This window comes from Mustela erminea, chromosome 4 (assembly GCF_009829155.1).
Source record: "Mustela erminea isolate mMusErm1 chromosome 4, mMusErm1.Pri, whole genome shotgun sequence".
NCBI lineage: Eukaryota > Metazoa > Chordata > Mammalia > Carnivora > Mustelidae > Mustela > Mustela erminea.
The window spans coordinates 6,036,808-6,053,790 of NC_045617.1; the positions used below are offsets into that span (position 1 = coordinate 6,036,808).

The 16,983-nt window shown below is 37.9% G+C and overlaps 1 protein-coding gene across 3 annotated transcripts in view; it reads left to right on the forward strand.

Annotated features, from left to right (window-relative positions):
- Positions 1 to 16,983, forward strand: part of PRKN (parkin RBR E3 ubiquitin protein ligase) — a 1,064,961-nt gene that overhangs the window by 47,849 nt on the left and 1,000,129 nt on the right. The gene's annotated exons all lie outside the window — the stretch shown is intronic.

A 16,983-nucleotide genomic window follows, 5' to 3' on the forward strand; every position in this document is an offset into this window, starting at 1 on the left:
CTCGGTGGCTGGCTCGAGGACAGACGGGGGCTCAGGGCCAGTTCACCACAGGCCTCAAGAGTTCCCAGCCGCATCCAAATCGTGGTTTCCAAGCCAGTGGCAGAGGGAGACAGAACATAGCAGAAGCCCACCTTCGTGCTTATTTTCCTAAGCCTCAGGAAAATTGTCCCCAGAACAGGCCCCTGGAATGTTAGACTGTGAGCGGCACCTGTCCTCTCCGAGCACCACGCTGCTCCGGATGCTGTCCGCTCCCAGGCTTTCATCTGGGTGCTTCGTTGCCAAGGCTGATTGCGGTAGGAAGAAGGGGGGCACTGGTGAAGGGAGTGATACCCAGCGCCCTCATCTGGAGTTGGAGACCTGTCATCTGTTGGGGGGGGGCGGTAAATCCTGTGCAACTCGGACTGAAGTCATTCTTTGTGAAAGCAGGAAAGACTGCGTCTTCTGTGGATGGCACAGGTGATGCGGAGGGACCCCTCAGACGCGTGCTTCCCCTTTCTTAACCAGCACCAACGCATGGCACTCCTGTTTATACATTGGGGGGTCCTGCTGTTGGCCCAGTGGGGGTGGGGGGGCTGCTGGGTCTGGCTACATGGAAACCCCTTCTGGTATTGACATCCTATCACTGTGTATTTTCCTGATGATATTTCCTGTGGCTCCACGAAATGCTTTCGGAATTTGGGTATACAAAGGAAGCTATAGAAATGCAAATCGTCCCCCTCTGGTTCCAAAGCATCTTTGCTGATGGCTGGAGGCTTGGGCTCATTGTGAACAAACTGCTGTGCTTTGCTTTTAGGCAATTTGTTTTATAAGGGAAGTGCCTGGGCTAAAAAGTGTTTCGCCTTTTTTTTTTTTTTTTTTTTTTTTCAGTCAACTAAAAAGCTTTTCACTGTACCTGCCAACCTCTAAATCCAGGAATGTTCCCTTCACAAATAAATGATTTTAAAACAGCTCCTTGAACCAAAATATTTTCTGTTGCCAGGAGTTTTGAAGTTTCAGGTTCTAAAACTCCTCACCTGTACTGTTCAAGCTGATAGGTTAGACTAATTGCTCAGAGGATTCATTTGACAAACAAGTATGTGAAAGGTACATATTGATTTAGATTCCATTTATTTTGACACACACTTCCAATGTTCTGGGCTTCCCAGGGGCTCACAAGGAAAGGTGAAATTCATTCCTGCTTTTGTGGTGACTCTATTTAGGGGCCTTAAAAACAACAGAAGGATTAGGTTGAGCCACATGGCATGAAACTATCAGCAGTTTCATGTGGTTCAGCCTATGAATGTCAGACATGAGCAGCACCTTATGGAAACTGAAACCCTAGTACTGCAAGATTTTCAAGGTGGAGAAAACACACCCGAGTGGAAGTCACCAAGACTTCCTGGATGAATTGAAACTCGAGTAGGATTTCAGACATGGAGAATGAGCATGGTGTGTACCTGCCGAAAATCATTGGCCCGTGTTCTTCTAGAAGCTGGAGAAGATGTTGAAGACTGGGCAGGAAGGGAGCTTAGTGCTATATCTTGCAGAGGTTTCATGCATGGAGAACTAGAGCAAAATAGGGTGGCTTGGAGGGAAATGGGAGTCTGGAGCTCCAGTCTGCTTGTAGGAAGGACGGGGAACTTAACCGGCACGGTAAGTGGATGCCAAGGGAAATCTAGATGTCTAGCAGGAGTTTGAGAACTTTGTTGTGATGCTTAGGGGTTCACTTCATATTTAAGGACTAGCTACATAGCGGTAAATATTATAGCTCTTGGGTTAGATGTGATCGCCAAAGAGGCAGAGGACAGAGGCATGAGCAGGTCTTTTAGGCGGCAAGGGGAGAAGCCAGTAAAGGAGGCATCATCCATCCAAACGATGCTTTTGAGGGTATTTGGGAAAAGGAAATTACTGGTAAAGAAGTATGCGGCTGTGAAGAGATGGAAGAGCATGAGAAGAAAAGAGCGTTTGGACTTGGTGACCGTAGTGATGACTCTAGTCCAGGGTCGTGGTTACTGAAAGCCAGACTGTTGGGTTCAGCGGGCGCGGGGGATAAGGAGGCTCAGCTTGCCAGTGAGGTTGTAGAATCTTCATTTCCAAGCACAGGGATTATACTCGATGGAGTGTTTGTATCATAACTCTTTTAAGTATTTAGGGAATACCTAGTTCTAATACTACAAATTAAGGCAAAACACTTTTTTTTAAATGTCTCTTATGTACTTAGACTAGGTGGCCTCTCTCTATTTCAGTTCGGTCATTTGTGAAGTGGGACTAATACTAGTATCTATCTCATTGGAGTTTTGTGAAGACTAAATTAGTTAATTTCTGTCAAGCTCTTAGAAAGAAGTATGACATCTAGTCAACACTGTGTAAATGTTAGCATTTATTAGCATTCTCATCACCGTCATTGTCACCATTGTTAGCGACTACTTCAGAATCTAAGAGATCACCGAAATACTACAAGACTACTTTCCATCATGAATTATGAGGATATCTGTGATAAATTAAAGAGTTAAGGAGAGACAATAGGATACATATTTGACTGGGGCAAATATATCTGTATATATTTTTGTGTTTGTTTGTTATACCTATATATATTTTTGTGTTTGTGTGTTTGTTTGAATGTATATGTACGTAGTATTTATACATTTTAAGTAAAACATATAATTTTAGTTAAATTAAATTAACTGTTAGTTTAGTTAATTAAAAAGAACTTTCTGGAGTTTGTAAATGAATTTTTGACCCTTACATGTACAGGTTTTACTTATCTTAAAAATAGTGTAATTTGAGGGGCACCTGGGCAGGTCAGTCGGTTAAGCGTCTCACTCTTGATTTTCAGGTCTGGTCCCAGTTGCAGGGTTGTGAGATCAAAGCCTGCCACAGTGTTCAGCAAAGATTCATAGGTTCATCATGGTATTATTGCTTTTAAGATACATTTTTGTAAAGTGATTGTTTGCCACATACTGTATTTGGTAAAAGCAAACTGTGGAGAGTTGTACAATTGTTTCCTACTTCATAAGCAGTGTTTCTGTGTATGCTTTTATTATTTTCCTTATACCTACAAGTATGCATATAAAACTAATTTTTTAATTCGTTTTCACAATCACTTGGTCTTTTTTCTTCATAAAGAGTTCTTGTCAGCTGTTGATACAGAATATTCAGGTCTCTTTCAGATGATGTGTCTCCCCTTTTCCTAATCCCAAATCTAACATCCTCCATTTCAGAAATCTCTGAAATCATCTCTATATGATTTTGAATTTATTATTCAGAATTATACTTGGAAAATAAGGTTCTAAAGTAGTTGTATATATCAAAATGTATCAAGCGTATAATTAGATTAACTTACAATGACAGGGACGTGAGAATTTATCTAAGATTTTGTTTGAGCAGAATTCATTGTATTCACATGAGCTGTGTTATTATCCTTAGTATCAGTATAGGTTATTTAGGTTTATTAGCCAGTGTATTAGAGTTCTCCACAGAAACAGAACCAGTAGGATTGGTCCTTCCATCCTCCATCCATCCATCCATCCATCCATCATTTCTTTTTATCTGTCCGTGACATCTGTCTGTATAGGATAGACTGATAGATACATAGATAGATTTATCATAAGGAATTGGCTCACATAATTATGAAGGCTGACAGGTCCCAAAACCTGCAGTCTGTAGCCTTAGTGCTGGTCTCCACCTGAAGGACTGAAAATCAGGAAAAGGGATGACATAGTTACAGTCTGAGGCTGACAGCCTTGAGACCCAAGAACTAATGTTACAGGTCAAGTCCAAAGGCAGGAAAAAAACAAAAAGCAAACCCCTCAAACAGTGTCCTTGCTAGAGGGCTATTGAGAAAGTGAAATTCCCTCTTATTCATGGGAGAGTCAGTCTTTTTCTAACCCCCCCCCCAGACGTTCAACTGATTAGACAGGGCCCACCCATATTGGGGAGAACTGTCTGCTTCACTCAGTCTACCAATTCAAATATTAATCTCACCCCAAAACACCCTCACATACACACCTAAACTTATGTTTGGCCAAATGCCTGGTCACCCCATGGGCCAGTCAAGTTAACACAAAATAAGTCATCACAGCCAGGAAATGAGAAACTTTGTCATTTTTAATTAATGTTATAGAACACTTATTCTATTTGTATTCTTTTTGCAATAATTATACTTATAAAATAGAAAATAAAGTATCTATTTTACATAGAAATATTTGTTTTATAAAAACATTCATCCGGGTGGATGTTCATAAATTCCTTTGAATACTCAATTTTATGATGCTTAAAATATAGACACATATTTGGAGACCATCATTTCATAAAATAGATTATTTTTGTAGTAAATATTAAAGGGCATCAGTTTATTACTCCTGTTCTTCCAACTAAGCTTTATGATTATGATGTGATCTGAGTTTGGAAGACCAGAGACATTTAGACTTTACTAGCTTAGGTTGTAAATATCAAAGACAAATAAATGACTCTGAGAAGCCAAATTATTTAATTGGCTATATTTTTAGTGATACATGCTATGTTGATTTCAAAACTTATTAAGTAGTGAAAACCCATGTTAATTGACAAGGTAAGCCATATCCAATGGCTAAAATATTCTGAGTTTTGAAATCTTCAAGAAAATTTACCTGTTATTTTCAGAAACATTATATTTTGATCATATCTGTAGTTATCCTGCTAAATTTTGAAACTTTAAAAACTGCATGTTTTTAAAGTTTTTAAAGTGATGTTGTGAATACCCTGTATGTTCCTTGAACCACCTGTAACATAATTAAATATTTTTAACTAAATTCTTGAAAGTTGGTGATTCCTTAATGTCCTTTAAGTTTTTTCCCACAACTTAGGCCATTTTTTTCTGATTAAAATTAATATATGATAGTTATAAAAATTCAAATGATAGGAAAACATGTACCAGCAGACCTCTATAACTCATATATTTTTAATAATTAAGAATGATTATTAAAAATAAATATTATTCTTAGTAATTAAGAATATATTTATATGATAATAAGTATATTATCACTTATAATCTTAGAATTTTTCCTTTAATTCTACCAAGTTGTCTTACATTTTACTTTATTTTCTACTTAAAAATATGAGTTCAAGTATACATGCAGATATATTAAAAAAGCAAACTTGATATTTCTAGAACTTTAATTAGATCATAGTTTATTGATTTAGGTATTGAGAAACTGATAAACTATTTTTGTGTCAGAGTTTCAGTGCAAAGACTAGGCAGTTAACACATTTATTTGCAAGTTTTATTAAGGTATGCCTCAGACAGAATATGATTAGTAGTCTTCCATATTAGAACACATGTTTATGATTCTAGTAGCTACTGTTTAATTACCCTTTATCATTACAGATGCTGTGCGTTACAGTGTAAGTATGAAATGTATAATGAGAAATTACTGCTGAGAAAGAGAAAATAAACCATGCTTATGAGCTACTTCCTGTGTCCACTAACAAATACTGACTAGACATCATCATGTACTGAGGAGAAGGTGGAGTAGCAGGGATGGCATATTCACTTGCTGGGGGTTTCGCTTTTGTTTTTATTTATTTTTCTTTCTTTTCATAATGGTCATAGGTAATATGATTATTATGGGTTCTCCTATAAAACTGGATGCTTCTGAGAATGAAAGAAGTCTCTATTAATAATTATTCCAGGACAAAAGGTATATGCTGGCAGTGTCCTGGGAAAATGAAGGGAAGTGGTTACCCAAGGCATTGGGCAGTATTTCTCACACTGATGAGTCTCAACTTCTTTTAGAAAGAATTTTTTGGTGCCTTCCCCCAAGCACTTGTAGAAACAATTGCTTAAGAACACAGTCTTATTATGAACATTTTAAAAATTTTCTTTTCTTTTTGGGGGGCGGTGGCAGAGAGACAGAGGGAGAGGAAGAGAGAGAATCTTAAGCAGACTCCACACTAAGCATGGAGTCCAACACAGGGCTTGATCTCATAACCCTGAGATCATAACCCAAGCGGAAATCAAGAGTTTGATGCTTACCCAACTGAGCTGCCCAGGTGCCCTTTATTATGAACATTTTTAAAGTAAACAGAAAGTGGTTTCATCTTTTTAACTGGTAAAAACATTTTAAAGATGATAAGCTAACTGTTATCAAAATTTTAAAGAATTTCATAGGATTCTTAGTTCCTAGAGATTATGTTTACAGATGTGTTTGAGAAACTCTGTTGGGTATAATCATTTTCTTTATATATTAATGTGTTCTTCCTTGTTATTAGCAAGATTTTAAGCACTTTAAAGAATTAAAGAAAAATGAATAAAATATGGATGTCAATAAATGGGTGATAAGGCATGGGCTTTGTTTCCGGGAAGCTGGAAGAGACAGATTTTTATTTCTCCTGCTAAGTACACTAAAGCTCAGGGTGTTACATATAACATATACAAACATAGGAAGATTTAAAGTGTGACAAGAAGAATGTAGACTAGTTAGGAACCTCAAGACCCCCCAAATATTACAGTTTTCTTTTTACCAAATACATCCTAGACTTGGAGATAATGAAATTGGCAACCTAGAAATGCCAACATGTAAAGATCAAAAAACCCCAAAAACCAAAAACCTAAAAAGCCTGCTTTCTATCCAAAGAACCAGGAACAGAGTAGCCTAGAAAGCTTTTAGGCAATAACCATACTTTTCCAGCCAAATAGCACAGACAAATTGTGACCCCACCCTCATCCCCACCAACAGTAACAAAGGCTGATGGAGAGTCGAGATTACCTCCCTTGTGAAGCTTTCATGAGTGCCTTACACATCTGCTCCCCTGACAGTATAATAAGCTACACCTCTCCCTCTGCTGTCATGGTAACACAAGGGCCCTAGAGGTGAGTTGGGATTTTCACTGTTCCTAAGTGGTAACAGAACCACCAGTACCACAGTGCCAGTGGAGATCACACGTGGTGCTGGAACATCATTCCACTCAGCAATGATGAGGACTCCCCATTTCAATAGATAATAAGTGGAGACCTGGATTTCTATTTCTACTGGTAATAAGGAGGTGGTGATCCCTTTTCCTGCAGGAAAAGTGTCAGAGAAAGCCAGGTAAAGCAGTAGGTTTAAATAAGTTTCAGAGTCTCATAATGAGAAAATGCTCAGGTTTCAAAGGAAAAACAGCAAGAATCAGGAAAATCACAAATTGTGTGAAAAGTCTATAAGTAGATGCTACTATTGAGATGACAGAGATATTAGCATTTATCTGATATTTTAAATAGCCATGATAAAAGTCTTCAATAAACAATTACAAACATATTTGAAATAAATGAAAAAAAATAAGTATGGTAAAAGAAATAAAAGATATAAAGAAGAACAAATGGATATTATAGAATTAAAAAATACAATAATAGAAACCTCACTGGATGGCTCAACAAAAGATTGAAGTGGCTAGAGGAAAAAGTCAGTGAGCTGGAAGACAGAACAGTAGGAATTACACAATTTGAACAGAGAAAGTAGACAAAAGAAGGAAGGAAAGAAGAAAGGAAAGGAAAGAAAGAAAGAAAGAAAGAAAGAAAAGAAGAAAGAACGGAAAGAAGAAAGGAAGAGAAGGAAGGAAAGGAGAAAGGAAGAAAGAAAAGAGCAAGCCACAGAAATATGTGGCTCTATAAAATATGTGGTTCTTATTTCAAAATTGTGTCATCAGAGTCCTAGAAGGAGAGGATAAAAGAAAGAGGAACTAAAAATGCTCAAGGAGATAATGGCTGAAAATTTCCCAAATTTTACAAGCAACATAAAACTGCAAATTCAGGGAGCTGAGGGAATCCACAATTTTCACATAGTCAAAGCAATACTCACATCCTAACTATACTTCCAGAAACTATAAAGACAAGGAAAAAAGTCTTGAATGCAGCTCAAGAAAATGTACAGGCATACCGCAGAGATGTTGCACGTCCTTCTCCAGACTGCCATGATAAAGCAGATATAACAATAAAATCAAGTGGACTTTTTTGGTTTCCCATTGCATATAAGGTTATGTTTTCACTATACTATAGTCTATTAAGTGTGCAATAACATTATGTCTAAAAATATCCAATATACATACCTTGATTTAAAAAAAAATAATTTATTGCTAAAAATGTGGTTACAGGAGCTTTCAGTAAGTCAAAATCTTTTTGCTGGTGAGGTCAGTAGTGAGGTCTTGCCTCACCATTCATTGATGGCTGCTGACTGATCAGAGGGGTGATTCCTAAAGCTTGGGTTGGATGTGGCAATTTCTCAAAATTAGACACCAATGAAATCTTCCATCCACGATGTTTCTTTAGCTTGCGATGGTGGTTTGTGAGCATTTTATCCATAGAACAACTTTCAGCTGTGGAGGCAGTGCTGTCAAACTGTGCCACGATCCGTCAGCTAACCTTAATGTTACATTGTCAGTCCTTTGTTGTCATTTCAACAATCTACACACATCTTCACCAGGGAAATTCCATCCCAAGAAACCCACTTTCTTCACTCAGCTGTAAGAAGCAGCTCCTCATCCGTAAGGATCTGTTGTGCGACTGCAGCAATTTAATCCCATCTTCAGGCCCCAGGTCTAAGTCTGGTTCTCTTGCCGTTTCCACCACAACTTCATCCACTTTCTCCACTGAAGTCTTGAACCTTCAAATTTTAAAAAATGCAATATCTGTGAAGTGTGATAAAGAGAAACACAATAAAATGAGGTATTCCTGAACATCTTATGCAAAATGGAAAAGCAATTTGAATGGCATTTGATTTCTCATCAGAAACCGTGAAGGATGGAAGAAAGTGGCACATTTTTCAAGTGCTGAAAGAAAAGAAGTGTCAGTCTAGAAATCTATAACAAGAGAAGAGATCTTTCTTTCAGAAATGAAGACAAAATCAATGTATTTTCAGATTTAAAAAAAAAAAAAAGATAAATTGTCATCAGACAAACTTCCCTTAAAGAAAAGATTAAGGATTTTCTTTATCAAGAAAGGAAGTGTAAAAGGAGGAACTTTGGAGATTAAGGAAGGAAAAAAGAACACATAATCCAAAGTATGGCTGAACACGCAGACTGAACACGCAGACTGAACACGCAGACTTTCCTTCTCTTGAGTTTTCTGAATTATGTTTGAGGGTTGTAAGGACTTGTAACGATGTCTGCTGTGGTTCTGTAGGTGAGGAGAGAAGGACTGGGTCGCTCAGATATTGCTGGTGGGAACAGAAAATGGTACAGTCACTCTGGAGGCGAGTATGAGTTTCTTAGATACTAACCATACACTTACCCTGCAACACAGTAGTCACACTCTTGGTTATTTTTCTCAGACTTGTGGTCACACAAAGCCTTGGACATGAATATTTATAGCAGCTTCATTCACATTAGAGTTGAACTGGAAATAACCCTGAAGTCCTTCAATGGTAAATGATTAAACCAACTCTGGTACATCCATATCCTACTCAACAACAAAAAGGCACAAGCTATTGATACACACAACATTTTGCATGAATTTCAAGGGAATTATGTGGAATGAAAAAAAGCCAATCCCAAAAGGAGTGATTCCATATATACGACACTCTTGAAATGACCGAATTATAGAGATGGAGGACAGATGAGTGGAAGGGGGTGGTAGGAGCAGGAGGAAAGAGTGTGTGGCAGGAAAAGGACAATAGGACAGTAGGAGGGACCCTTGTGGTGGGTGTCTTGTATCTTAACTGTACCTACGCTGATAGTACAATTGTGTTGTGTTATAGTTCTGTAAGATGTTACCTTTGGGAAACTAGAAAAAGGAACCTAGGCTCTCTCTGTATTATTTCTTACAACTACATTTGAACTTATAAATACCTTAAGATAAAATTTAATTAAAACAAAACAAACAGAAGTTCTGCCGTTTTCCACAGAGGAATAGAAATTATCTCTTCTTACAGAAAATAAATAAGCTTGTTATTTGCATCTGTTTTAATGGGGCAGTATTTCTTATTAAGTGATTCTCAATGTGAGAAACTAGAACATAATTTAACTGTTTCTTAGAGACATTTAAAGACTAATTCACCCTAAAAGTATACAACATAATACTTACAGAAGTATTAAGACATCTTTCTTGAATTCTTGAACAGAATCATATGCACCTTAAAGGTTTGAATGGAGATGATTAAAGCTTTTACCAAATATTAAGAGAAACAAAAACAAAGTTTTTAACAGTTGTGTACTCTAGCTGTACACATTTTCCAAAAGTATTTGAGAGTCATGCACTATAGTTTTAGGAAATAAATGAGCATCTCATGTAACCATGTGGTTATGATAGTTAGAGAAAACGTTCGCTTAGAAAAATTGTTGCTCCTTTATTGGTATTAAACAATTATGTAATAGGAGGAATTTAGGGATGAAGGAGTTTCATTTATAAACTAAATGTATTTAATTTTTTAACCTTCTTTCTTGAATGCAAGTCAGAGGCTAGATTAAATTGCACTTCAAGCATGATTTTTTTTGTTTGTTTGTACATAAAAGAAGAATTCTGCAAAGGACAATATAAATGACCAAGGTGTTTTATTTAAAATTCATTTTTTTCCCTCTGATTGTAAGACAAAAGGAAGCCAGGTTATATACCATTATACTCAAAAAAGCAGTGATTTCTTTGTATGTAAAATTACAGTTGTGTAATTGAGACCTGCAAACACTTCGGGAATAAAGCAAACATTTTTTTTTTTCCCAAAGGGTTGTCTTGCTAATGGGACATACTGCTGGCCTCCTGCATTTAGATAAATGTAGATTCCCTTCTTGAGTTCCTTCAAACTACTGGTGTGTTCTTATGGTAGCTCGTAAGTCCTGCAAACTGTTAGAGTCTACAATCAAAGGATGGCAATCTGTACAGAGCAAGGGCTCATGCCCAGAAGTCCCTTATTTAATCTGCTTCTGTCTGCTGTTTATATGTGTCATTTGGAAGAAAAATCTCTGAATTACTTATTTTTTGCATAATTCAGTACCCTCAGAATGTTATTTTTCTCTGAAAGGAAGTCTTGACATTTGTGTGCCCCTGTGGACTTATAAAATGTCTTTGAGGATTGCCATGAATAAATGCAGACTTGAAAGAAAAAAATAAAAGTTGAGACTCTTTTGGCTTATAAGAGGCTGAAGATAGAGCCTGTAGGTTTATTTAATAGGCTCATGCCTCTCAAAGATGTTTCCATTGTCCTTATTGTGCTCATTTTCCAAGGTAGGCGATATGTAAGGGAATGAAAGTCTGCAGCAAACCAATCCCCTAAATCTTAACATAGGATGCATTTTATTAGAGTATATAAGGGCAAAGCCTGCCGCATAGGAAACTTGACAAGTGAAAGAATGAGTACGCGATGTGAAATTTTATTCACTGAAGTCCTCGTTTCAAATCGTCTATTCTGTGGCCTCTGTTATTGGACTCAGATTCCATCATGCATTTGACCCAATTGTGTTTTCAGATTTTGATACAGTCATTATCCTTTGGCGAAGGAAGAATCCTTTAGAAGAAACAAGAATTTGTGCCTATACCAATCACCATAAAGCTTCTTCTTCTTCTTCTTCTTCTTCTTTTTTTGTAAGATTTATTTATTTTAGAGTGAGAGAGAGAGAGAGAGAGAGATCATGCCTGTTTGAGCAAGGGGAGGGGCAGAGGGCGAGGGAGGATCTCCGACACACTCCCGGCTGAGCACAGAGCCTGCCGCAGGGCTCCATCCCAGCTCCCTGAGATCATGACCCGAGATGAAATCAGGAGTCCGGTGCTCGACGCACTGAGCTAGTGAGGCACTCCTTGCCTTAAAGCTTTTAACCCAAAAGTTTGCTCACTCAGATTCTACCTTTTCCTTCTTTCTTGCCATGTAATTGTTATAAGCCTGGGATTATCATCAGAGAACAATGAAAAATTTTGTATGAAAAAGCTCTTTAAACCTTACATACCAAGCTCACTTATGACCAATAAATACTGTAAATATATATAAATACTATGTATGCCTCATTTTCTTTTTGTGAGTACACTGGAGCCACAGCTTCAATTAATTTTTAGCTTAACATTGGTAAACATTGACTCTGCTCCCTTTCATTTTCTTTAGCTGTGAATTAAATGGGACAAAAAGTTAAATGTATAAAAAAAATAATTTATTTTCACTATACTTTCAATGATGCCCATGAGACAGAGGAAACAACATTGAATGGGACCAAGAAAATTTTACCTTCCTGTTCTAATACATTATATTAATTTTTTCCACTAATTATTAGGTTTAATATTGATAGGAACACAATTCTCATGAACCACTTGACAGTAGATGTGGAATTAAGTGAAATTACTGTTTGGTAAGTGGGAGTGGCCATGCTAGCCTTTCTGAGGCCCTGATGCATGTGCTAAGACAGCATCCTTTGGCCATGAGCCAAAGGCTACATAAGCCCGTGGGAATGGAAGCAATACTTCAGGTGTTGCTGATTCATGGTGCAAAGTCTTAGTTACAAACTTAGTGTCCATAGTGCTATAGTCTCAATGATTTGTGGGTTTTTAAAAGACAGTTTTGTGCATATGTGCCTTTAGGCGGACAAGCACACATTCATTTGGGGAATGAAGTTCTTAGAAAGGAAACTGTAAGTTTTGTGGGTGCATCTGTTTAATTGTATTTGAGGATTTTATTCTGTCACTGGATTTTATTTTACCTTGGACTATTTCCTTCCCTGTTGTTGGATCTGGTCAGTTCGCATTCAGATGTGCCACTCTTATGTCATTTAATATATAGCCTAATTAATGGCACAGAGCTGTGCTTTTTAAATTGTTAAAGCATTCTGACATTAGAGAGAGAAGGGAGGAATGTGAGAACCGACTGATGTCGATGTTTTGGAGTACATCACAAACTTTAGTTCCACTGTGTGGGCTTTTGAAAGCTCAGTACAGGTTTTGCCAAGAATATTTTCTGTTCCTTTTTACATCCTTAAGTAGTTCAAAGGGAAATAGTTCTGTGTGTTTGCATTCCATTTATGCATAATTCATCAAAATATTGTTCTGAAAGTAGAGAAAATAAAAACAAAAACTTAGTAAGATATCTCTATTGTTATTTAAAACACTTAGACACTGAGAACTTCAGAACCTACAACTCACTGCCTTGGTTTACCTGTTTTGCCTCTCGATTCATTCTCCTTTTGAGCAGAATTGAGTTGCTTGCTGGTCTGTAGAAGTCTAAATGACTGATATATCTATATATATTTCAGTCATATATATATATATATATATATGGGGAAGTTTTATGGTATTGTCTCCAACATATGCTTATTGCCATATATAACAAAGAAGTTAAAACTTCAGGAAGGTCATAGGCTCGCTGAAGTCATTTACTTAGAATTCTACTTGACTTTCTAGTACACAGTTCTACGAAGAGTGGATATGAAGTGGATGTGAATCACTCTAAAGTCAGCCTTTCTGGGATGGGCAAGTCTTTTAAATGTTTCTGTGTCTAGTTTTCTCATCTATCAAATGGAAATAGTAGTAGTACCTGTAGTTTTTTAGGGTTGTTTTGAGTTTTAAATGAAACTATACCTACAAAGGACTGCTGCAGAAGCAAAATATTTATTAAATTAAATTAAATTATTATTAAATTACTTCATTTGATGAATAATTCACAGAAGCAAAGGAAAACCTTTTATTTCCCATGTGCAATTGATTCATCCTGAAATTTATTTTCTTTTAAATCTCTCCGAATGAGAACAAGTTTACTCCATTCCAGATTTCCTAGTTCATACTTGGGATAACGTGAGAGAGTCAGACCTCAGTACGTCCTACTCATGGGAGCTCCTTTGATTTAAGTCTTATGATAGATTTTTATCTTATGGCATATCCTATTCTAATGAAGTTTACCTTTTTCTTTAGTGTGCTGAGTATATCTGGACACACCATTTATTCTGGGAATGATTTTACAAGAGTACTTACTATTCAAAATCCGTTTATTCAAGATTGCTTCTAAGAGTTCGTGAGTCACTCAAATTTAAAATAGAGGACAAGAGGGTTAGGCAGCACTCTAAAGAGAAACACATTATATGGCCTACTTCTGTGACTCATTTGTCACCTCTGTAATTTAAAAGCAGAATGGAAATGCCAAATTTACATAATCTATTATTTTGAAGTCCATTTAAAGGTAGTGGTTTTGTTCTTGCTGATTAAATTAGTATCTTTTTGTGTTGGTATCTTTATTCAGTGCTCAAAAAAGAAAAGGTTGATTTCTTACCCATCAGTCTTCATATATTGCTTATATCATACAATGTTGTATATATTGTTGATTTCATCTCAGTCGTTTGCCTTTACCATGGTCTTAAAAATATGTGTATAAAATTGTGTATCGATCATTCAGTCCTGTTCATTGCTAGTTTGCAATTTTTAAAATAATCTGTTCCACTGACTGTAAGAGAGTATTTGAGCTGTTGAAAGATTAAATTAGTTAATGACAAAGTGGGAAATTCTTTAATGATTGATTTCAACTTATTAAAAACGTGTCATCAAACGTTTAAAAAATGTTTGAATATATAGAAAACAAATAGCGAGGAATAGTACTATTTGAAAATAGCAGTGAATTCACTAATTACTTCTAAGGCTTGGTTTGACTGGAAAATGCTCCTCTAGATTTTATATTATGAGTTTGAAAAATACAGGAGGTTTGTTGATAAGTCCTTGAGGGTTTGCTATCTGACTTGGGATTTTCAACTCTTGCCTCAGGTGAGAGAATGTCGCAATGGACTATCCCCTATTCAAAAGGACTGGGTCACCTCTAGGTTCTGTGTTGTTTGGGTTTTATTTATTATTTTTGACACAGACTGATGTGAGCAATGTTAAGTATCAAACTACTTCTTCAAATGTTTTAGTTTAATCTATAAATAGTCTTTTTAGGGATACTAGAAAAATAAAAAAGCAAGCACAAAAGACTAGCAACTGTTTCTACTTCGCATTCTGTCCTCTCATTAGATATAGTTATGTACTGATGATTTATATTCTGCTTACAATTTCCGTGTCTCGCCCTCTCCAGCGTCTTAATCACTACCTGCCCAGTACAAACCAAAGTCCTGGATTTCTTCAGCAGCACTAGTAAGTGCAGTGGTGTGCTGGCCACTTGGCTTTCCAAAACAAAAAGGTCTGGTGGTAGCTCTGCCTTTCCGCGCCCAGCGCTCACATGGTAACGCCGGATACAGAATTGGGAAGGATGCTCTGAATCCGTTCTTAAGTGTAGGCATGGGCTGGTCCAGTCCAACACTGGACTCCCTTGTCTTGTCTCTTTGTTCTCCCACCTTTGGGCTTGTTGTCACCCTTTTTAATCCCAAGAAACCTCTGTTTACAAAATCTTCGCAAGTGCTTAGAAAGTCGCCCTCCTCTGTCTTCACTTTTCTTTTACTTTACCTACATCTTGGACAAGTTCCACTTGGTGATTTTTGAACAGCGGAGTGCGCCCTGGACTCTGGGACTGCGTTGACCCATGCTGGAAGAAGCCAGTGCACGTCCCCCAGTGCAGTTTGCTAGTACCGTGGCCTGTTCTTCATCTCAGGATCGGTGATGTGGCTTCTACGGTCACCCAGTCAATACTAACCCACTAGCTCTTCTTTGAGGCAGTTTTCTTACTCTTTATTTGTATACTTTTTTTTTTTTAATTCCTTTCATTTAACCTTCTTTCAATGAGAACCCATACGTGGCACCAGTAAGACATGGACCCTGCTCCCAAGAGCCTTACAATCTGGTGACAAATATTGGAGTCGCTCACAGCACATGGGTTGTGGAGGCGGACCGCGTGGTTTTGAATGCAGGCAGTCATCTGTTAGTTTTGCCAACTTTAGAGCAAAGTTCTATGGCTCACCTTGTTCCCCTAAAATGAGAAAAAGACACTGTGTACCTTAGAGGGTCCTTATGTATATTAAATGAGTTTGTTCATGGAAAGGACTTAGAAAGCACCGACGCTTTGCAGGCACTTGAGCCTGTCATTGTCATCTTCGTTGCTGCCGGTGAAGTGCCCCTGGATGGACAGAACCGTGTGCTCTGCCTGGAGCCGGCAGGGAAGGCGGCTCAGCGCGAGGCATCAGAAGCTGAGACTGAAGAGATAGCTGTGCAAGTGTCCTGTAGTAAAAAAGGGGGAAAGTCATTTTATGCAGAGTGGTAAAATATGAGAAGACGGTAAGGTCTGAAACAGTTTAGAATGGCAGTTATGTGCTGTGACAAATCACAGTGGGAGAGGAAGAAGAAGAAAGTATCGTGACAAGGGTGGACGGGGGTCATGGGAGAACGTGGGAAACAGGACAGGGGGCCACTGCTCTCGGGGAGTGTTCTTCCTTCCTTCCTTCCTTTCTTTCTTCCTTTCTTTCTTTCTTTCTTTCTTTCTTTCTTTCTTTCTTTCTTTCTTTCTTTCTTTCTTTCTTTGTTGTCGTCTTCTTCTTCTTCTTTTAATAAAGACTTATTGATTCATTTTATGAGAGAGCACATATGAGCAGGGAGAGGGACCAAAGGAGAGGGAGAGAGAATCTGAAGCCGAGTCCCCACTGGAAGCTCAAGCATGTGAGTCCATCGTTATTTTTTTAATCAAACAATTTTAATCAAGTTAGTAATAAGCAGTACAGGTGCAATTGCGTGAAGAGCCCACACGTCACATGTTCCTATTGTTTTCCGTTGTCTGTAGTTGTCAAGTGTTGAAGGTGGGACCCACTCGTGAGTCCTCTTTCCAGAGGTAGAGCAAGGTGCATACTGTTCTGAAGGGCCACTCACACTGACCCCGCGGCTTGTCCAGAAGAGTTTACCAGCAATAAGTGGTTTTGTTGTTGGAGGGTCATCTCAGAGACTGAAGCCGGTGATGCTGTTCGGGGGGCATTGTGCTTCCATCCACATCCCTGAAAGGTGTTTCTGCCATTCATTTCAGTAGTGTATGTAACCCATTGGTGACAGCCAAAGCCACTTGTTGTCTTCCTAGTATTTGCTTCCACATTTGTCTTCTCCCACTCAGGTACCAGCCCTCATACTGTTTTCCCTGAAGACCTGGGGCTTGATCCCAGGGCCCTGAGATCATGGCCAGAGCCAAA